The sequence below is a fragment of the Pipistrellus hanaki genome (genome assembly GCF_964339955.1).
Source record: "Pipistrellus hanaki genome assembly, chromosome: 1".
NCBI lineage: Eukaryota > Metazoa > Chordata > Mammalia > Chiroptera > Vespertilionidae > Pipistrellus > Pipistrellus hanaki.
The window spans coordinates 50,132,769-50,156,110 of NC_140503.1; the positions used below are offsets into that span (position 1 = coordinate 50,132,769).

Genomic DNA, 23,342 nt, shown 5'->3' on the forward strand with positions numbered 1-23,342 from the left:
CACGTGCCTTCGGATTCCTTGCAGCCCCGGACTTAGGGGTCGCTGCCCCGGGGCGGGTTGGGGAGCAGCCGGGCAGGCAGGGCCTCGCCCCAGGCGGGCGCGTGGCGGGGCGGGCGGGCGGCCTTCGAGGCAGCGGCGCACATGCCAGCCCGCCTCCGGGTCGCCGAGAAGACCGGGAGCCCGGACTCGCCCGGCCGGCCCGGAGCCTACCCATGAGGCACTGCGCGGGCTCCTCGCGAACCCCTCGGCCCCCTCCCCGCGGCTCGGCTGCCCGCTCCGCAATGGGAGCCGCCGCCGTCGCGGCCGTGTAGCCGTTGGCGCTCCTCCTCCTCCTCCTCCTCCTCCTCCTCTGTCTCCTCCTCCTCAGGGCCCCAGTCGGGCCGCTCCGCTCCGCTCACGGTAAGCGCCCCCCGCCCCCGCCCGCCCCGCGCCGCGGCAGAGGCCCTCCCGCGCGGCCGGCGCCGCCTCATTCCGGGGGCGCCGGGCCGGGGGTGTCGAGGCCGGCGCGGGTCGCCGGGAGCAGCCAGGGAGCGGGGACGGGGGCCGGCGGCTGCGCGGCGGCCGGCGGCCCGCCATCTTGCGCCGGCCCTGGCGTGGGAGGTTTCCCAGAGTGGCGCAGCGGCCGAGCCGGGCGCAGGCCGGGACCGCGAAGGCCGCCGCCGCCGCCCAGGCCGCCTCCTGGGCCTCATCCTGCGCCTCCTGCGCCTCCTCCTCCGCCTCCTGCCCCCCCTCCCTTTCCGAGGCCGTTAGCCTTGGCGGCCCTAGCCTGGCGGTGGCTTTCCTCTCCGGAGCCAGGTCCCGTCGTCGTCTCTGCGCATTCGGGCCGGTGTTGGGCGGAGAGCCTGCTCCCCAGGCGGCGGCCTCCCTCGGAGCCTCCTGGGCGTCGGCAGAGACGACGGGCGGTTCGAACTCGCGGGCGTTGGGGAGCCGCGGCCCAGGTCCCCGCCCAGGCGGCAGGCGCGGCCCGCGCACACCCCCCGCCGGCCCCAGGCTGTGCCCTGCCCGTCCCGTCTCATTGTCTCCGGAGGAAGGGCCGCGGGGGGAACGTGCCCTCGGGGACGGTTTTCCGATGAGCCCGCAGGCTGCACCCGCGGAGGCGGAGCGGACGGGCCCGCGCTGAGGTCTTCTCAGGCCCTGGCGATGCCCGGGGCTGCTCCCGACTTGTCCCAAGTCACCCCGCTTTCCAGAGGAACCTGCTGGAGAGGAGACAAGTCTGAGTGAACCCCCTCCGCAAGCACGGCAGACCTTCCCTCCAGGGGTTCTCTCTCTGTGTTGCAAAGATTTAGTGTGGGTTTTTTTTTTTTTTTTTTAATTCTAATTTATAATCTATTTTTGATTTGTTTATGGTTTTCAGGTTTGGTTTGTGTCTTAAGAATTGGACGCCTTTTAGTGCCATTACACAGCATATTGGAAGGAGAGTCCTATCGGACAAAAGCTGCCTCTGGGCATGTCTGCCAGGTGTCTTGCATTGGGGGGGGGGGGGGGGGGAGTTGCTTGCTGTGCCTGCGAAGGCGCAGGTTCTGCTTAGAAAATCAAGGGCTTTGGATGTTTTAAAACATTAATGCAAATAACCTTACACAAGTACCGAACATTTGTATCTGCCATTGACACCCCCTAAGACCTACACCCCCCACCGGGAATGTGCCCGCAACCAATGTACATGCCCTTGGCTGGAATTGAACCTGGGACCCTTAAGTCCGCAGACCGACACTGTCCACTGAGCCAAACCGGTTTCAGCGAGAGTTGTGTTTTTTAAAAATATATTTTTATTGATTGAAGAGAGGAGGGAAGAGGGACAGGGGCAGGGAGAGAGAGAGAAACATCAATGATGAGAGAATCATTGATTGGCCGTCTCCTGCATGTGCCCAGGACTCAAAGCCCAGGACCTTTCCACTGAGCCAAACCAGCTTGGGTGGGAGATCGTTCTTTAATGAGCTCATGCCTGGGAAGTGATAGAGCCAGTTCTAGAACCTTAGGTCTTCTGATTTCTCATTTAGTGTTCAAGTACGTTTTGTCTTTTAAGAGTGAGTAGTGAGAAGAGGCAAGGAGGCTCACCTACACAATTTAGATACTACTCAATTGCCACTTGTTTTACAGTTAAAGAATTAATTTCTGAACCTTGCAACCATTTTGTTTTTAATTTTTCATGTTACCGTATTTTCCCTCCAAACTGAAAAAGTTGAAGGTGGCACATTTGAACACATACCTACTCCAAAGTTTTAATAGTTATTACCATTTGCCACATTTGCTTTATTTACCCATTTCACCATCTTTAGAAAAATCAGCATATATTTAGTGATTTTTTAAAAAAATATATTTTATTGATTTTTTACAGAGAGGAAGGGAGAGGGAGAGAGAGTTAGAAACGTGGATGAGAGAGAAACATCGACCAGCTGCCTCCTGCACACCCCCCACCGGGGATGTGCTCGCAACCAACGTACATGCCCTTGACCGGAATCGAACCCGGGACCCCTCAGTCCGCAGACCGACGCTCCACCACTGAGCCAAACCGGTTTCCGCTAGTGATTTTTAAAGAGAGAGAGAGAGGGAGAGGAATAGATAGGAACATCGATAAGAGAGGAACATCATTGATTAGCTGTCTCCTGCACACCCTCTACGGGGGATGGAGCCCACAACCTGGGCATGTGGCTCCTTTGTGGATGCTCAACCGCTGCACTCACTGGGCTCATTTCACATTCTCTTTGATGAACATTCTCAAAAGTCCATTGCAGATATGACTATTCACACTGAAGTGTAAGGTATGTGTGTCAGTACGTATATTATAAGGTTAGGACAATTTTCTATATAATCACAATGCCACAATCAAAGTTAATTCCTACAATATAGTATATGTAATTCCCCAAATATCCTTTTTAGTTGTTTATCAATATCCAATCATGCATTACATTTATTTGTTTAATTTAGTGTTGTTCTGTCTGTATGTGTGTGTGTGTGTGATGACATAGACCTTTTGAAGAGACTAGGCCAGTGATCTTGTCGCATATCCCACATTCTGTATTTTATTGACAGTTTCCTTTTCTTTGGGTTTACTTTGTACCCTCAATTACCTGTATTCCTTGAATATATCAGGCTTAATATTTTTGGCAGGATTACTTATTTAAGTCATACAGTGTATTCCACATTATACATTATGCAATATTTTTACAAGAATGCAAACCAGCCGAAACCAGTTTGGCTCAATCGATAGAGCGTTGGCTTGGGGACTGAAGGGTCCTGGGTTCGATTCCAGTCAAGGGCATGTACCTTGGTTGCGGGCATATCCCCAGTAGGGGGTGTACAAGAGGCAGCTAATCGATGACTCACTCTCATCCATGTTTCTAACTCTTATCTCCCTTCCTCTCTGTAAAAAATCAATAAAAAATATATTTTTTAAAAAAAGAAAGAGTGCAAACCATGCTGTTTTGCTAAAAGGGCATATGACCATCCTTCATGTGTGTTCTAAAATTTAACTTGATACAATTCAGAAGTGAACAAGTGTTGAACACAGATGTATACAATGGTGACAAGAAGGAAATATGATACAGAAAATTTTTAATTCATTGGATTGATTATTCTAATTGGTGTCTACAAATCTAAAACTGAAAATACCTTGCAATTATGAAACAAAGAAGATGCCTACCCTCCAATAAAATTATGAACCATCAAAGGTTTCAGAACATTCAAATATTTCATTGATGATGTACATGAAAAATGAAGACCCAAAAGGAATGATAAGCTAGGACTTATTAGGGAAGTATTTGATATCTCAAATCAGTATTTACAAGATAAATATGTTCCAGGTTCATATGTGACAATAGATGAAAACTTACTTTTAGTTCTTAGAAGCATATTGTTCACTCATTGATTGTTGAGTTGGGGAAAATTTGTTTTGGATATCTTTTTTTTTTTTTTAATATATATTTTATTGCTTTTTTACAGAGAGGAAGGGAGAGGAGTAGAGAGCTAGAAACATCGATGAGAGAGAGTCATCAATCAGCTGCCTCCTGCACGCCCCCTACTGGGGATGTGCCCGCAACCAATGTACATGCCTTTGACCGGAATCGAACCCGGGACCCTTTAGTCCGCAGGCTGACTATCCACTGAGCCAAACCTATTCGGCTGTTTTGGATATCTTATCTGAAGACTAAGTCTGAGATTTCCCAAATTTCTCTGTCATTAGCGTCTGAAGTGCTGGCTTTCCATCTTTGCCTTGGTCTTTAGGTTCATCTAATAATTGTGAAATGTCTCCTTTGTTAATTTTCTTTTGTCCTATTATGGGTAGAAAAGAAGTTCTGAATTTCTAACTGTATTCAGTGAAAACTAAAAGCAGATGAAGAGGATCAGGATATGCCATCCAATTATGTGTCACTTTGACATAAAGATTAGTTGGAACAGAAGGCAATTGAGAATCAACAGATAAAAAGTTTTCTGCCTCCCATTGTCGGCCTAAAGTAGAGCATAAATTTCCTTTTGTGTCATACCCTTCTCCCCATACCAGGAAGGAAAGAGACACTTATCATTTGAGATGGAGAGTTGATGCTGAGCGAGTTTGCATAAACGGACCTAACTAAAATAACCTTTGTCTTTCATTATATTTCATTACTTTTTTAATATATTTTCTAGTTAGTACTTCCCTTTGATTTGTCTCTCAAAGCTCAAGTCCTCTTTTCTTTAAAATGGTATATAAGCCCCTAAGCCTAACTGCGCTTTGAATTTTACCCCTGTTGAGTGAACTCTCATGCATGTAAACATTAATAAAACTTGTGTGCTTTTTCTCTTTTGTTAGTTCAAGTTGAAGGTCCCCAGCTACCGCAACCTAAAAGGGTAGAAGTAAAGTTTTTCCTCCCAACACAGACCACAAAGATGTCTTCAGTCTTTTATGCCTTTCATTTTTTGAAAGGGGATGCAATATTTTGTGCTAAACAATAAACTGAAAAAAAAGATAAGAAAATGAAGTATAATTTATTAATGATGATTTACTTCACCCGTGGATTATCCTTCTAGGCAACTAAACCGGTCTTCTATTTTCTTACTATGTTAGTTCTATTTTTTTAAAGCATAGTTGGTAATAATTGATGTGCAATGGTGAAATCTAAGTTGATGGAATTAATGAAATATTTCAAGGTGTAGGAAAACTGAAATCACGAAAATCCCATAATGTATCTTAGATTAATAAAAGGATTCTGTAGACTCATTGTTATAGTTATAATTGTGTGAAGTGTGTTTAACATTTAGCATTATATAATTCAATACCTAATATATTAATTTGTTATATTTAAGAGTGAATACTCCTAGTAACTGGGTGAACACCGTAGCAACTGTTTGAACACCCTAGCAACCCCCGCCTGGAACCAGAACCATTACAAGCCTGAGACCCACTGATAAGACACACTGAAGACCCATTGGTGACACCTACAGAGAACAGGAACGCCCAGAAATGGCTATAAAGAAGCAAGGTTGGAGGCATCAACCAGAGACACCCGAAGGCTCCTCCACTGACGGTCGCTCTCCAGCTCCCCCTTCTCCAGCAGAGGTTCAAGGCTCATGGAAAGCTCAATCAAGCTCGGGCAAAGCTTCGGGCAGGAGGAGAAGGGGGAGCAGAGAGTGACCGTCGGTAGAGGAACCTTTGGGCGTCTCTGGTTGATGCCTCCAACCTTGCTGCTGCATTTAAAAAATATATATATTTTATTGATTTTTTTTACAGCGAGGAAGAGAGAGAAATAGAGAGTTAGAAACATCGATGAGAGTATCATCGATCAGCTGCCTCTTGCATACCCCCCACTGGGGATGTGCCTGCAACCAAGGTACATGCCCTGGACCAGAATCGAACCTGGGACCTTTCAGTCAACAGGCTGAAGCTCTATCCACTGAGCCAAACCGGTTTTGGCCAACCTTGGGTTGGGTCTTAAATATTCACTCTTAAAGAGAACAAATTAATATATTAGGTATTGAATTATATAATGCTAAATGTTAAACACACTTCACACAGTTATAACATTCATAGTAATCATAAAATAAAATGAGTTTTCTATTTAAAAGTAATAAATTTTTCCTTGCTTTTGAGGATCTCAGGATAACATTAAAGGTAGTAATAAAATATCAATCTTTACAACTATAACTTCTCAAGAAAGAAAATAAAAAGTAAAAAAATAAAAATACCCTAAAATTGTTCCTATGGACTCTTGACAGTATACTGAAGGTGAATGATTAATTTGGACAATGAGATACAGAAGTCCACCCTTTTCCAACACACACATTAAACCTGTCTGCCTCTCCTGCTGTCAAGATAGGTTTGTCAGCCTTTTGTACTACATCTTGAATGAAAGCAGGTAGTACTTAGAACGTTATTTTTTGAAGTTCCAAATTTTATTTTTTCTTCCCTTTTCAAACTTTACCTTTAGAGATTCTTTATAGTGAAATATGATTGAATTGGAACACTGTAGGATCAGGATGTAATATTTAGGCCTTTTGGTGAACTAGGTTAAACCAAAAATATTTTTTATTTCAATTATTTTGTGAACATTCTGTTTTTCTGATTTAGTACACCATGATAAACAATATGTGATATTTGGAATGATGTTGATTTTGTTTATTTGTGTTTTTAAACACAGTGCCTTATACATAATTAATGCTTGCTTAATAAGTGCTTTTTCTTAGTGTTGTGCTCATCAACTGAATATAACAGTTTAAAATTAGTACTTTATTCTTTAGATTGGTATATTCAAAATTTTGACTAGCTAATACAGCCAATATAGTAATTTAGCCTGCCTTTTAAATAATGGTTTTGACTTAGTTAATCTAGTGTAGCAATTATCTAAGTGTGGTCTGAGGTCCTGAGACACTTTCAAAGGTTCTGTAAGTTTTTCCCTTTACCACCTATTTATCTTGTGAGGCTGCGTTTTCTTCAGTTCAACAGAGCAATATAATGTAACAGATTGAATGCAGAAGCAGATAAGAGAATCCAGCTCTTTTTATTAAGACAGATTTTGCCCTAATTGGTTTGGCTCAGTGGATAGAGCGATAGAGTATCTGCAGACTCAAGAGTTCCAGGTTTGATTCTGGTCAAGGGCATGTACCTTGGTTGGGGGCACATACCCAGTAGGGGGTGTGTAGGAGGTAGCTGATCCGATGTTTCTCTCTCATCGATGTTTCTAACTCTATCCTTCTCCTTTCCTCTTTGTAAAAAGTCAATAAAAAATATATTTTAAAAAAAAGACATGTTAATGAGATTTGTGAAAATGTAAAGCAGTGCCACTTCTCTCAATTTTTTGTTTGGGAAAATATTTTTCCTAAAATATATTAATATGTAATGGTTTTATTATAGTCATTTTAAAGTAAATTCATGTATATTTTTAAAATTTCGTGGATGGGGTTTGTGGACTCAAAGGAAAAGATTTCATCCTTAGAAGTTAATCACACACTTTTATTTGGGGCCAAATTTAATATTTCTTCGGTATGACAACTTCCTGAATGCTTTTCATTTGAGGACTACTAACCAAAGCAAAGATTAGTTTGAAATAATTTGCTCTTAACTTTTTCTTATTTGGTAGGTTTTTCTTATTTGGTAGGTAATTGCTACCTTTGGCAAGTTTGAGATGCAAAACCTTGAGAGGGTTGAAAGGCTTTGAGAGAGGTCTGGGAGTTTTAGGTATGTTCTAATCCCTATTTCCTGCTTTGTTTACTCATTCATTCCTCAGTTGGCTTTTCCTATTCAAGGTATAGATTACCTTTTATCTTTTTTTTTTCGATACTACAGTATTGCCAACTGCTAAAGATCCCTTATAAACAAAATGAAACATAGAGATGGCTTTTTTTTAAGTTACATGGGAAAAATAAATAACAAATCTTCCAACCTTTTTAATAGAAAAATGTAAATAGAAAATTAGCACTACTTTTTGACACTTCATTGTTAGTATTTATGTTCATTTGAGAAGTTATAACACAAGAGATATCTTTCTAATCATTGTGGTATTTTAGAGGTTATAAAGTATATGCACAGTTATCATATTTCATCAAGAGAAATACTTCTTTGAGATGGGTATATCATCATTATCCATCCTTTATTGAGGAAATTGAGTTTCAGAAAAAGTTGATTTTATTTATTGTAATACTTACTGGTGCCAGATGCTGTTATATTCATTTTCTAAGATATGATGCCTTCATCTTCCCTCACTTTAATCTCAGCCTTTTTATTTTGGGATTATATATTCTCTTCTTCTTGGGCTCGATAGTGCAAGACTAGCCTTATCGCCTGGCAGCACCAACCACTGGTGGACACACCAGTTCCTATAGCTTTTGACCTACTCTACCTCACTACATTCTGGAAACCCTCTAAGAGTATAATAGCTCAGCTGTGCATAGATTGGTGACAAGTTATTGAAGAGTTTGGAATTGATACGTGATATAATTGAAAGCATTATTTTTGGAAATTGTTAATTTGGTGGTTCTATATTGCATGGATGAAAGCAGATAAACCTGGATGCTCAGAGACCATGTTAAAAGTGAATCTTATAAAGTAAGTCTATTACAATAGATATGAGTTAAGGGCCGGAACAAGTATTTAGTGAATGGAAAGAGAAGGGTGGTTGTGAGAAATATTTTGAAGGAAGATTCTATAAGACTGGGGAATTGATTAGATATGAGGAACAAAAGAAGGAGACATTGAAGAAAAAAAAAACTCCAAGGACTTAAGGATGACAATTTCACATGTAGAAAAAAGAGAAGTGTAAAAGTAGAACTAATTATTTTTTAAAATCCTCAGCTGAGGATATTTATTGATTTTAGAAAGAGAGGAAGAAAGAGAGAGAGAGAGAGAGAGAGAGAGAGAGAGAGGGATGTGAGAAAGAAACATTGATATGTTGCCTCCGATACACGCCCCAACCAGGATTGCACCCGAAACCTAGATATATACCCTGACCTGGAATCAAACCCACAACCTTTTGGTTTATGGGCTCATGCTCCAACCAGCTGAACCAGTCAGGGCAGAACCAATGTTTTTAAATTGAGATAAGATTCACATAACAAAATTCACCACTTTATAGTGTATAATTCAGTAGCATTTATGAGTTATATTATAGAACTAATTTTGTGGGGGAAGTTATATTCACTTTGTAATTTGAAATAAGTTTATATACCCATATAGCAGTTTTGAACGGTTAAGAGATGAAGGATTGGGAAATAGTTGAGAAGTTAGCGTTAGAGTTTAATATTTGATTATTTTATAGGCCAAATTATGGAATTTATTGTTAGATTTGTCTTTTAGGAAATAATTTTTTAGGGCTGCCGTCTAAACTTTATGGAAAATTGGATTTTACATTATTTAAGGAGGAAGAGAATATGGAGAGTCTAGAGTTTAAAAGGAGGAGGTCGGGTCTTGGCTGGGTTGCTCATCAGTTGGTTGGAATGTCTTCTGGTATACCAAAAGGTTGTAGGGTTGAGGCCCAGTACGGGCACATACCTAGGTCAGGGTATGCATATGGGAAGCAACTGATAGATGTTTCTCTCACTCACTCTCTTCTCTCCTCTCTCTTTTCTCCTCCTCCTCTCTAAGTGTCTCTTTCTCTTTCTCTAAAAATTAATAAAAACATATCCTTTCCTAACTGGTTTGGCTCAGTGGATAGAGCATTGACCTGCGGACTGAAGGATCCCAAGTTTGATTCTGGTCAAGGGCATGTACCTTGGTTGTGGACTCATCCCCAGTAAGGGGTATACAGGAGGCAGCTGATGATGTTTATTTCTCTTTGATGTTTCTAACTCTATCCCTCTCCCTTTCTGAAAAAAAAAATAAAAATAGAAATAAATCAGTAAAATGTATTAAAAAAATCCCTTTATTGGCTTTCCATTGCTATTAGGATAAGGGGCAGAATTCTTTTTTTTTTTTTTTTTTAATATATTTTATTGATTTTTTATAGAGAGGAAGGGAGAGAGATAGAGAGCCAGAAACGTTGATGAGAGAGAAACATTGATCAGCTGCCTTCTGAACACCTCCTACTGGTGATGTGCTTGCAACCAAGGTACATGCCCTTGACCCGAATCGAACCTGGGACCTTCCAGTCTGCAGGCCGACGCTCTACCCATTGAGCCAAACCAGTTTCGGCTAGACCTAATTTTCTTTGTGAGTTTTTAAATTCTATGCCCATAGCCTTCTGCATCACACACCAAAACTCTGATAAGCAGCATTGGGAATAGAGCAGGGGAAGAAATAAGGATTTACACTTTTAAATGTTTATCGAGAGAATATAACCAAATTTAATACATGCATAGGTATGGGAACCCCACATACATGAGAGAGTCAAGAGACCCCGCATGCAGGAGAGGTTGAAAATAGAAAGGGGGACTGAAGTACGTAAGACTTCCTGAGTTAGGGATGAGGTAATAATGCATCTTGGGGGCTTCACAGGATCTTCGCATGATAATGATGAGAAAAAATAGATATTTAGTAAATAGAAAGTTGCCCTGCAAAAGAAGTTATCTCTGATAATCTCTATGGGCAAGGCCCTTAATTCAAGTTCTTCTAGGTAGTTAAAGGGAGGGGCAGAAGTTTCTCTTGAGCTGCAGCTAAAGTTGCCTTTAGCTCAGAACAATCTGCTTATCACAGAGACTGATGTTGGGGCAGCTCATTCTGAACCCCCACAGTTCTCTGGAAATTTCACATTCCAGAAGTTGGGCTGATAGACTGTTCTGTCATTAAACCAGTCTCAGTCTTGAGAAAAGTTCAAACAGTTGTGTTTCATTTCAGGAGGCAGTGATGTCAGTAGGCAAAGATTCATACTCTTAGATACTGTATACACTTTTGTATGATTGAATCATTTTTAATGAACATTTTTACTGGAAAAAACCCCACTAAGAAAAACATCTTTGTTGTAAGGATTAATGTGTATGTTTCTTCTATGTGGAACATATCCAAATTCCCCAACTAGATGTGACTTTTCTTAACCTTCTAAAATAGAGATGCTTAGCCTTTTTGGTTCATAGACCCTGAAAATGTTAAAGTATGCACAAAATTTTGCACATTTCATATTTCTGTGGTTCCCTCAACACCTTGTTAAGAATCTTTGTTATAGAACTGAACAGTTTTATTATTACTCTGCCATGCTCTATTTTGTATATTTATCATAATCTTTCTATTAGTTTCTTGAGGTAGGGACTTTTCATATTCTATCCAGCATTGAGGATTGTGCCTTATGTTGTTAGGCAGTAAATGATTGAGTGTGTTATTTTTAAAGCCTTAATTGTTTATATTTTTATTGTTTTTAGAAAATATGATTGAGCTCACTAATTTGGAGGATTGTTTTGCCTTTAGTAGAGGGGATAAAAACCCCTTTCCTTTATTCTTAGGTTAAGTGCCCAGGATATGCAAATCAACAGAAGAAAAGGTATATAAATTTTATTTAATGTCAATATTTTAATTTTTATGTTCATGGAGGTCTTCATAGAAAAAAAAGTAAGACAAAGAAATAAGTGTAAACACTAAGGCTTATATGTACCATTTTAACGAAGGATGATAATTTTGTGGAAAAGTGTCAGGACAAAGGAAAAGGGGTATGGGTTTGTAAGGAGTGGTAGTTTAAAGGAAGGTAAACATTTAAAGGAAACTCATGGAAGATAAGGGTTTTTTAGTGAGATTTGTTTGTGTAGATCCATTTTGGTGCTCTTTCTGTTTCCCAGTGATAATGGCAGTTTTTCTTTCTGGTATGAGAGAGGGGAAGGGAAAAACCTTCATAATAGGAAAATTCTGTCCTTTTATACAGATAGGAAGAGGGCAGAGAGCTCTGTGTTTTCTGTTTTTAATTGCATTCAGATCAAAACAGTCTTTATGCCAAAGTGACATAATTTGAGGTGGTCTATTCTGATCCCCTTCAGGCTTTAAGGAATTTATCTGAATTTCTAATTTCAGAGAATTAATGTGATAATTCTTTGAGTACCTACATTCAGAGAATGAAGTTTTTTCTCTTAGGTTGGTGGACAAGAGAATTGAGCTTTATTCTTGGGAATAGCCAGGGAAACTTCTTTTAGGACCTAGATTTTTTTCTATCCTAGTTCTGATCTCATTTGTAGGCCACTTTTTTCCAGACTGAGTCCCAACCCTTCTCCTCTGTTTGCCTGTTAAGATTCCTGAATGTATAATCTTTTAAAAAATGACTTTTGAAGTTTTTGGTTTATTTAAAAAAAAAAAACAACTTTATATCCATAGTCTCCCTTATTTAAAAAACAAAACTGCGTAAATCCATATTATTTCTTATTTAAAAAATAAAACAATGTATATACATATTCTCCCTTTTTTAGGTCTCTGTCTTTTTCTTGGAGTGACTATTTTCAGAATGGAGTATTTTTCTTAAGAAAAAATTAGATTCTTTCAGAAATTGAATGAGCTTTGATGAGATATCATCTGAAGTTTCTATGCCCCTCAGTATTTTGTCTGTAGTATTTTAACTGCTAGTGATCTGATGTTTCTAATTGTGCATTTTGTCTGGTTGGAATGTGCCCTTTTCAAGAATATGTCTTTGGTGTTTAACAATTGGACTTATTCTAAAAAACATACTTAGTTTTCTGACATTAGAGCATTCTTTAAAATAAAGGCATAAAGGGAGATACTGATCTACGTAATGTTTGTAAAGAAAAACTTTATTAAAAGTTTATTATAAAATTTCATATTCAAAGACCAGAACTTTTATCAACTATATATGAGTTTAATGCTTACAATTTAAGTTTTCTATTTGTGTGATTTGTCTTATAATGCCAAAGTAGACATCACAATTCTCTACTTTTCAAATCTTGTTACCATTCCTTTTCATAGTAAAATCAATCAGTGATAAATATAAAGTGATATAAAACAAGTTTTTCTGTAAAGTTGTATTTATTGTTGAAAGTATTACAGATATCTCCCCACAACCCCAATTGACTCCCTCCACCCTGCCCCAGTCCCCAGCCCCAGGCCTTCCTCTGGTACTGGTATTGTCTGGCCATGGCTGTGCATGTATGCATATAAGTTCAGTGATTAACTATCATCTCTCCCCCTTCCCTCTGAAATATGTCAGTCTTTTGCATGCTTCAGTGTCTCTGGACCTTATTTTATTCATCAGTTTTTTTTGTTCATTAGATTCCACATATAAGTGAGATCAAGAGATACTTGTCTTTCTCTGACTGGCTTATTTCACTTAGTGCAGTGGTTGGCAAACTCCTTAGTCAACAGAGCCAAATATCAACAGTCCGATTGAAATTTCTTTTGAGAGTCCAAAACTGACTTCTGTGCATGGGCCACGAAGTTTCAATCACACTGTACGTGCGTGCCTGCATGTGGTATTTTGTGGAAGAGCCACACTCAAGAGGCCAAAGAGCCTCATGTGGCTCGCTAGCCGTGGTTTGCCATCCACTGACTTAGCATGATACTCTCCTGGTTCCTCCATGCTGTCTCAAAGGATAAGATATTCTCTTTTTTTTGTAACTGTATAGTATTTCAGTGTGTAAATGTACCAGTTTTGTAATCCATTCATCTACTAATGGGCACTTGGGCTGTTTCTAGATCTTAGCTATTATTGTAAATAACACTGCTATGAATATAGTGGTGCATACATTCTTTCTGATTGGTGTTTCTGGCTTCATATGATTATTTCTAGAAGTGGGATCACTAGATCAAAAGGCAGTTCAATTTTTAATTTTTTGAAGAAACTCCACACTGTTTTCCATAGTGGTTTACCAGTCTGCATTCTCACCAGCAATGTACTAGGGTTCTTTTTCCTTGTCAGCACATGTTGTTTGTTGATTTATTGATGGTAGTCATTCTGACAGTTGTGAAATGATACCTCATTGTCATTTTAATTTGTATCTCTGTGATAATTAGTGACGGTGAGCATTTTTTCATTTGTCTTTTGACCATTTGTATCTCCTCTTCGAGGAAAACTGTTAGGTGCTCTGCCCATTTTTTTATTGGGTTGTGTGTCTTCCTTTCGTTGAGTTGTTTGAGTACTTTATATATTTTGGAAATAACCCCTTATCAGGTGTATCATTTGGCAAATATGTCCTCCCATACAGTGGGTTCCCTTCTTATTTTGGTGCTGGTTTCTTTTGTTGTGCAGTATTTTTAAGATAATGGATATTAAAATTAATTTTCTAGTATCTACTTGAAATAGTTGGAAATTCTTGTGATCACAAAACTAGGGTTGGAAACATTAGAATGTTACTTACAGCTAAGAACTCACTTTGAATCCTTATAGCTCAATTCATTTGGCATTAGAATTCTAAATTATGGACCTGCATTTCAATATCCACTAGTGACAAAAATGAAAGAATTCTTTGTAAAGTGAAACAACATAAAGCTTTAATATTAGTGAAATGATATTGATGCCTGATTTCTTGGGAAATTTGAGAGCGCAAACAAGTAACAGATCAAACTTTTCTGAACAATGTTTAAATTACCCTGTGTCATACAAATCATTCCACTAAAAAAAAAAAACTCTCCTAAGTGTATAAGCAAAGTTGTGAAAGGTTTAATGTTTCTTACATCTGGCATGTTAATCTTAGACTAATTTGAGTTAGTTAAACTTTATTTTTATATGCTATTTTTATTTTGAATATAAAATTTTACTATTTGAAATAATTATATTAATTATCTTAAATTTTTCCTTTTATGTTTAGTTAATCATATCTGGTTTTGGTGTTGCCAGCTTCTTGGATAGGAATGCATCCCCCAATTAAATCACTTTTATCCCGATAAAAAAACAAAGATTGACTTTATAATGTGGTTTCTTGGATTATTTCATTGAATAACTAATTTTTAGAGTTTGAGGAGATGGAGAACTTTTTCCCATTAACTTTTGTATTCTTAATCACCTACTTTATTTTAAAAAAGGATTTTTAAAGAAATTATAATATAGGAATGTATGTAGAATCAAAGTGGCTTATTTCATTTAGTGTAATACTCTCTATTTTTAAAATGATAATGGTATAAACACTTTATCCAGATATTAATTTTTATGCATTTCTGTGTTAGTATTTTTGAATTAGATACTTGTTTTATTTTATGAGGTTAGTAGCACATATATTGTATAATTTAACCATGCTGGTGAATTGTAGGTATGTGTATTATGTTTATGTTCTGTGTGTTTTAACTAGTTAATAAATACTTTTTTAAAAAGCTGAAAATATGGCAAGATAGAGTTGACAGCCACATTGTGGAAAGCATAAAACTAAAATTTCAACATCAGAAATATGACTATAATGAAGATCTTATATAACAAAATGATTTGTAAATACTCAGCTCATAAATTCCATTATATTGTAATAACAAAGTTGTGGTCTGTTCTTAAGAGTTCTTTAAAATAGGATTTAGCTCAAAGTTAAAAATGGTTAAAATCTATTGAATGATTTTTGTGTGCCAGGCACTGAGCTTGTGCTTTATGTATATTACCTCATTAATTTTTCATTATGACTCTGTAATATAAGATATATGTAGCTAAAGCAAGGCACAGAGATGAACTAACTTGCCCAATGTCATACAGGTAATAAGTGATTGAGCCAGAACTTGACATTCATTCTTCAGCAAGTTTTACTGTTTGTGGTTAATAAATGTTTAGAGAATACAGTTTATGGAATACAACCACAGGCCACTATGTTCTGGAAATGTGGGAAATTGGTTGAAACCTTTTTTCTCTCGTGATTACATTGTAAAGCTGTTGACAGATCTGTTTGGTGTTTTTTTAAAAATTAAGAGTTGTTTACTATATAAAAAAAATTAAGTAACAGTTTACAGTGAAGTCTAAAGTATAGAACTGAATTGAACCCTAGAGATCTTTCATTTGAACTAAAAGCTTAGACCCAGAATTGTAAGGTGGCTTGACTAAAGTTGTGGCAGTGTTGGGGCTGTGACTTGTTCTTCTGTCTACTAAACTACTGTTCTTTTTTTATGTTTAGACTCTATAGTTGTGATTTGTGTAATCGCTTAATCTTTTATCAGAGAGTAAATAAGACTATATCTAGTACATGGCACATGCATGCTATAGTGTTTGCTATGTATTAGATCAAATGCATTGCCTTTATTATTTAACACAGTGACGTATCTGGTGATATCTATCGATGTATAAAAGTAAATTTTTCAAGCAACTGAAATTTAGACCCACATTTCCATTAATTTTTTGTTTTGTTAATCCTCATCTGAGGATTGCACCACAGCCCCCTTGGTTTTTATTAGGTCTAGTAATAATTAATGTCGTTTTCTAATACTTTTTAAATCGAATTTATTTAAACAATACAACAAAATTTAATTAACAATATAGTTGCTGTTGTTTTCTACTACTTGTGCCCAGCGCTCAGGAAGCATTTTAATCCCTCTGTTGTAAAATTCTTGTGATTTTGATGCAAAAAATTCGGTCAATGCATTTTTGAGGCATTCTTCATTATTAAATTTTTTTCCAAGAAGAAAGTTTTGCAAAGAACGAAACAAATGGTAATCGGAAGGGGCAATATCAGGAGAATATGCAGGTTGAGGGAGAACTTCCCATTCCAACTGGCGCAGTTTTTCAGCAGTGATTCTTGCAGTATGCGGTCGTGCGTTATCGTGGTGAAGAATTACGCCCTTCCGATTAATCAGCGCGGGTTCTTTTTCCCTTAAAGCTTGGGCTAACCTTTCCAATTGGGCACTATACACTGCACTTGTAATGGTTTGGTTAGGTGGTAAAAGTTCATAATGAAGAATTCCTTTAAAATTCCACCAAACACACATCACTTTTTTCGCATGCAAGTCAGGTTTTGGCGTGGGCTGCGGAGCCTCATTTTTGTCCAACCATTGAGGCCGCCTTTTCAAATTAACATACAGCACCCATTCTTCATCTCCAGTAACAATTTGCTCTAAAAACGGCAAACGGTTTTGACGAGAGAGGAGCGAACTGCAAATGGTGACTCTTTGATTACGGTTGTTGTCGGTCAACTCATGAGGAACCCATTTTCCAAACTTTTGGACTTTGCCAAGTGCACACAATTGATTGGAAAATTGTTTTTTTGTGAACAATTTAAAGTTGTCGCAAGCTCTTGTTGGGTAATTTGAGGATTTTGCACCAAAAGAGCTTGAAGAGCTTCTTGATCAAAATTGGACACACGACCTCGACCACTCTTGTCATCTAACGAAAAATTTCCCTCGCGAAATTTCTCAGACCAACGCTGGCATTTTCTGGCGCTAACTGCATCTTGACCAAGAGCACTACAGATGTTTTTTGCAGCCTCACTTGCTTTTCTTCCTAATTGGAACTCGTAAAGCATGCAGTGCCGAATATGCTCTTCATCCCGCCATCTTCTTAGCCCTAGTTTTGCAACAAAAACCAAACCAAACACAAACTTTTTCAAGCAAGACTTGTTAATTGCACTTCACACGTTCTGTAGATACCACGTGTTTGAAGGTTATGTCAATACAAGTCAATGCCAAGCAAGATTTTAAACGAATGTTTTAAAACGACATTAATTATTACTAGACCCAATAGAGAGAGTCTGCCCTCCCCTGCTGGCCTGGTCACCCTTAACTGCCCTCCCCTGCCAGTCTGGTTGCCCCTAACTGTCTGCCTCTGCAGGCCTGGTCACCCCCAACTGCCCTCCCCTGCTGGCCTGGTCTCCTCCAACTGCCCTCCTCTGCCGGCCTGGTCGCCCACAACTGCCCTGCCCTGCCAGCCATTTATGGCAGCCATCTTCTGTACACATGGGGGCAGGATCTTTGACCACATGGGAGTGGCCATCTTGTGTCTTGGAGTGATGGTTAATTTGCATATTACTTTTTTATTAGATAGGATGTTAAAGCTGAAACAAAAAAATAAAGTATGGACTGTAATTATCTATGTTAACAGGTTTTCTAACTTTATAGTATGTTTGTGAGTGTATAATTTAGGTTTCTAAGTAGCTACTATGGTCCTATAGCTTTGGGAGGAGGTTATCTTAAAAATTATCTCTATAGTCATAGGCAATGATTCATATTTTATTTTTTTTTAACATTTTTTTTTTTAAATATATTTTATTGATTTTGTACAGAGAGGAAGGGAGAGAGATAGAGAGTCAGAAACATCGATGATGAGAGAGAGTCATCGATCAGCTGCCTCTTGCACACCCCCTACTGGGGATATGCCCGCAACCAAGGTACATGCCCTTGACCGGAATCGAACCCGGGACCTTTCAGTCCCCAAGCCGACGCTCTATCCATTGAGCCAAATCGGTCTCGGCCATATTTTATTCATATAGACAACTCATTTATTAAACTAGAGGTCTGGTGCATGAAATACGTGCACAGGCCTGGAGGGTGCGTGTCCTTCAGTCCAGCCTTCACATTGTCCAATCTAGGACATCCCTCTCACAAACCAGGACTGCTGGCTCCCAACTGCTCGCCTGCCAGCCTTCCTGATTGCTCCTGATCGCTACTGCTTGCCAGCCTGATAACCCCTTAACCACTCCCATGCCAGCCTGATTGATATCTAACTGCTCCCCTGCCAGCCTTTTTGCCCTCAGCTTCCCTCCTCTGCCGGCCTCGTCACCCCTAACTGCTCTCCCCTGCAGGGTTGATTGCCCCCAACTGTCCTCCCTTGCAGGCCTGGTGTCTCCCAACTGCCCTCCCCTGCTGGCCATCTTGTGGTGGCCATCTTGTGTCCACATGGGGGCAGGATCTTTGACCACATGGGAGCAGCTATTGTATGTTGGAGTGATGTTCAATCTGCATATTACTCTTTCATTAGATAGGATAGAGGCCTGGTGCATGGGTAGGGACCAGCTGGTTTGCCCTGAAGGGTGTCCCGGATCAGGGAGGGGGTCCCTTTGGGGTGTGGGGCGGCCTGAGTGAGGGGCTGTGGTGGTTTGCAGGCCCTGGTATCTGGAATTTATTTACCTTCTACAATTGAAATTTGTAGCCTGGAGCGGAGCCAAGTCTCCTGCTTGCTCCGTGGCTGCCGCCATTTTAGTTTGGATTTGTTTACCTTCTATAATTGAAACTTTGTTGCCTTGAGTGGAGGCTTAGGCTGGCTAGAGCAGGCAGAAAGCTTTGCTGCTTCCATTGCCTGGGAAACCCAAGCCTCTTTCCTACTTTCTGTGGCTGTAGCCATCTTGGTTGGGTTTATTTGCTCTGATTGGCTGGTGGGTGTGGCTTGTGGATGTAGTAGAGTGATGGTTAGTTTGCATATTACTTTTTTATTAGGTAGGATATTTATAAATGGAATATTTTAGGGTTTTGCTAAATTACATTTATATAGTCATTTAACATAAATCTCTCTCTGTAAAAACTTAATATGCCAATTGTGTCCAAGGGAGTTTGACCAGGGACCAATAGCTCACTATGGCATGCACTGACCACCAGGGGGTGGCACGGAATGAAGGAAAGCCCTGGCCAGCCGCTGGCAGCCAGAAAAGGAAGACCCTGGCCGGCAGCTGAATGGCGCCAATTGGCTTGGATAGCTGGCCAGGCCTAGGGACACTACCTGTGCGTGGATCTCGTACACCGGGCCTCTAATATAATGAATCTCATGGGCTGTGTAATTGTGGCTCTTAAAAATATACTATATTCTTGATAGTAGTAGGTGCTTGATGCTGAGTTAGAATTGTCATGTATTTATCTATAGGACATATATATATTACACTAATTTTAGTTTAGGAACAAACTACAATTATTCAAATAATTGAGTTAAAGAGACTTAAACAGTGAAACCTTGAAACTTGGTGAATTTAGTTAAAAACAAGATTCCACAGAGTCTTTGGTGATAGTAGTTTAACCATTTATAGTAATTACTTATGAAGTTAAAATAGTACTTTTTTCTCTCTGTGGACTATTTCAGTTCAGACCAAATGCCTTGGAAATTAAAAAGCAGGAAAACTTGCCTTTTCAGCCTGAGGATATAAAGCAATATAAAAGTTGAATCAGCTGTGTTTCTCAATATTTTAGAAATCTGCTGTCTAATTTTTGAACTTTTTTACTTTGTAACTAAACCAGTTTTTAAAAAATTGTATATTTTGTAAAATTTATGCTTGTGTGTGAATCTAGAAAACACATTCTTAAAGCAGTTCAAGTGTCATTTTTACTTTTTGCATGTGTCGGGGCCTGGGTTTCACCTCTCCACATCTAGTGGACAGTGAGCTGAGGCCCCAGCGTGGTTCTGGGTCCTGAATCTCATCCATGGCCATGGCCATGGTCAAGATCGCAGGTGATTTTCAACCAACCCAACAAGTCTCTTTTTTTAAGCCCAAAGAATTATAGACATACTAGACTGTAGATTTCTGAAGACATGGACTGTGACATACTCATTTTTATTTTTCCCCCTAGAACTTAGCACATTCTTTGCATACAGAAGGCAATGAATGAGTAGTTATTTTTTGAATAAGTTAATCTATGATAAAATATATCCAACTCATTTTCTTTTTAAGTTCATTGATAAACACCAGAAAAATATAAATTAAAGCATGTTTAAAATTATGTGTTCTTATGGAAATAATTTCAGTTATATCTGAAATAAGAATAGGTAGCAGTTTAAGATTAAGATCACTTAGTATTTGAAAATTCAGACTTAGCCGAAATCGGTTTGGCTCAATGGATAGAGCGTCGGCTTGGGGACTGAAGGGTCCCGAGTTTGATTCCAGTCAAGGGCATGTACCTTGGTTGCGGGCATATCCCATTAGGGGGTGTGCAAGAGGCAGTTGATCGATGACTCTCTCTCTTCGATGTTTCTAACTCTCTATCTCTCTCCCTTTCTCTCTGTACAAAATCAATAAAATATATTAAAAAAAAAAAAAAAGAAAATTCAGACTTACTTAAACAATACATTATGAGGTGATTCCTCATTTTTGCCAAAGGATTCATTTAAAAAATATTCATAATTTAATAATTCAGATTTATTCAAGTAGTAAATGCTTAATGGAATCACCATTTTGCTTACTAAATTAAGATTCATTGAGGAATGAACCAGTTATGTAAATAAGTTACATGTATATGTCAAATATCAAGCTTTAAAATTTAACTTCTTAATAGAAAATGTTAAATATGTGTACATTTAATTTAGTGAGATTCACTCTTATATTAGGTATTTTTATTTTATAGGAAGGAGAACATTATAACTTGTTGGTGCATTGTCTGGAGTCACATGGTAAGTTTGGAGATAAATTAGATCCAAGAATTTCTGAATTTAAAGTTTCATGTTTCAATATTTGGCATTACATAAGATGACTCATAAATAGACTGATAATTGTTAAAGTAACAAATGCTCACATGAAACAAATAATGGAAATTAAAATTGTCTTGACAATTTACAAAAAGTCAACTCTGCAACTTGATTGGCGACAACCCTTTTTAGCCAAAAAGTAATTGTTACTGAATGTTACTGCCATAACTGATACTAGTATACATAGCTTATGTATTAATAACTTTCATTCTGGAGAAAGGATGAGAGGTAAGCATATTTTCTTAAAGATAAAAACAGAATTGTTAAAGTAACAAATGCTCACATAAAACAAATAATGGAAATTAAAAAGTGAATAAAGTAGAAATGAAGTGTTTTCTCATTATGCTCATGATAACTACTATTGTCAGTTTAGTATACATAATTACAGTGTGTTTCTTTTATGCATAGACAAAAATAATTATTTCTAAAAAAATTACAAAGCTATTACGTATCTTAAAAATTTTCCCCTAACAATATATTCTAGGTATACAGTAGTTGCTCCTTATTTGACATTTCATTTTCTGTGGTTTCAGTTACTTGTAATAAACCACAGTCTGAAAATATTAAAACGAAAATCCCAGAAATAATAAGTTTTAAATTTAGTGTCTTTTAGAGTAGCATGATGGAATCTCACTGTCCGAATCCATCTTGACCTGGAAGAATCATCTCTTTGTCCATTGCATCCATTCTGCATAATGCTACCTATCCATTAGTCACTTAGTCACTTACACAGCTGTCTCAGTGATCAGATAAACTGTGGAGATATCAGTGCTTGTGTTCACATAACCCTAATAAGTAGCCTATTGCTCTCACAATGCCTAAGCCATTCACCTCATTTCATCTCCTCAGTAGGCATTGTGGTATCTCCTATCACAGGAAAAGGGGTGAATACAGAACAATATGAAATTTTGAGAGAGAAATACCACATTCACATAACTTTTACTATAACATATTGTATTATTGTCCTATTTTATTGTTGTTAATACCTTACTGTGCTTAATTAATAAATTAGACATTATTATATGGATGTGTAGAAAAAAGACACCTATATAATAATCTATATAATAAAGAGGTAATATGCTAATTGATCCTCTTCCTCATCCTCCTCCAAAATTTGGATGTTAGTACATTTAAAGTTGTCCCAGAGGCTCCTTACACTATCTTCATATTTTTGGATTCTTTTTTCTTTTTGTTTTTCTGGTTGGGTGTTTTTTGTTTCCTTATATATCAGATCTTTGGTTTGATTTTTGGGATACGTTGATCTACAGTTCATTTCAGACAGTGTACGCTTTTCCATTTTTTTGGCATTCTCATTAACGTACTTGAAGGTCTCTTAAGTTTCTTAGTGGTTTTGTTCATCAGGGATATTGGCCTTTAATTCTCTTTCTTTGTAATGTCTTTATCTGGTTTTGTGGAATTATGATAATGCTGGCCTCAGAAAAAGAGGTTGGAGGTTTTCCTTCTTGGATTTATTGGGAATAGTGTGAGGAGGATTGGTGTTAGTTCTTCTTTGAATGTTTGTTACAACTCCCCCGTGAAACCATTTGGACAAGGAAGGGCTTTTGTTTGATGAGAATTTTTTTTATTATTATTATTGCTTCTATATCCTCAGTTGTTATTGGTCTATTCAGGTTTTCTGCTTCTTGATTCAATTTGGGAAGATTGTATTTATTTTAGAAATTTCCATTTCATCCACATTTTCCAGCTTGTCGGCATATAGTTGCTTATAGTATTTGCCTATAATTCTTTGTATTTCTGTGATGTCAGTTACTTCACCACTTCCATTTCAGATTTTACTTCTTTGGGTCCTCTCTTTGTTTCTGGAGGAGACTGGCTAATGGTTGATCAATCTTGTTTATGCTTTTAAAAGAACCCACTTGTGGTTTCAGTATTTTTAAAACTGAGTTAAAAATTTTTGATGATCATATTCTTAATCCTTTATTTTGTTTTCTGAATATTACTTTTTATAACATTCCTTCTTGTCTTAAACGTTTAAATATGCTAATTATATTTTTTCTTATGTTTTTCTTGCTGTCTGCATTGCCTCTTTTTTTAAGGATTCTTTTATCTGTTTTGTTGATTTTGTTCTGAAAACAGGAGGTTTTCCTGAAATTAATGGTGCTTATTGATTATCCATCCATATAAGAGCAAGGCACTAAAATGCTTCCTGGGAAT

The 23,342-nt window shown here is 38.4% G+C and overlaps 1 protein-coding gene across 3 annotated transcripts in view; it reads left to right on the forward strand.

Annotated features, from left to right (window-relative positions):
• The first annotated feature begins 233 nt into the window (after positions 1–233).
• The window catches only part of ZNF280D (zinc finger protein 280D), a 91,950-nt gene continuing 68,841 nt past the window's right edge, over positions 234–23,342 (forward strand). Inside the window, exons 1-2 of one of the 3 annotated variants that reach the window (XM_084876066.1) lie at positions 234–399; positions 21,047–21,092. The gene's annotated coding sequence lies outside the window, so the exon portion shown is untranslated. The remainder of the gene's footprint in view (positions 400–21,046; positions 21,093–23,342) is intronic. The other 2 variants (XM_084876065.1, XM_084876067.1) reach the window with 2 other exon arrangements.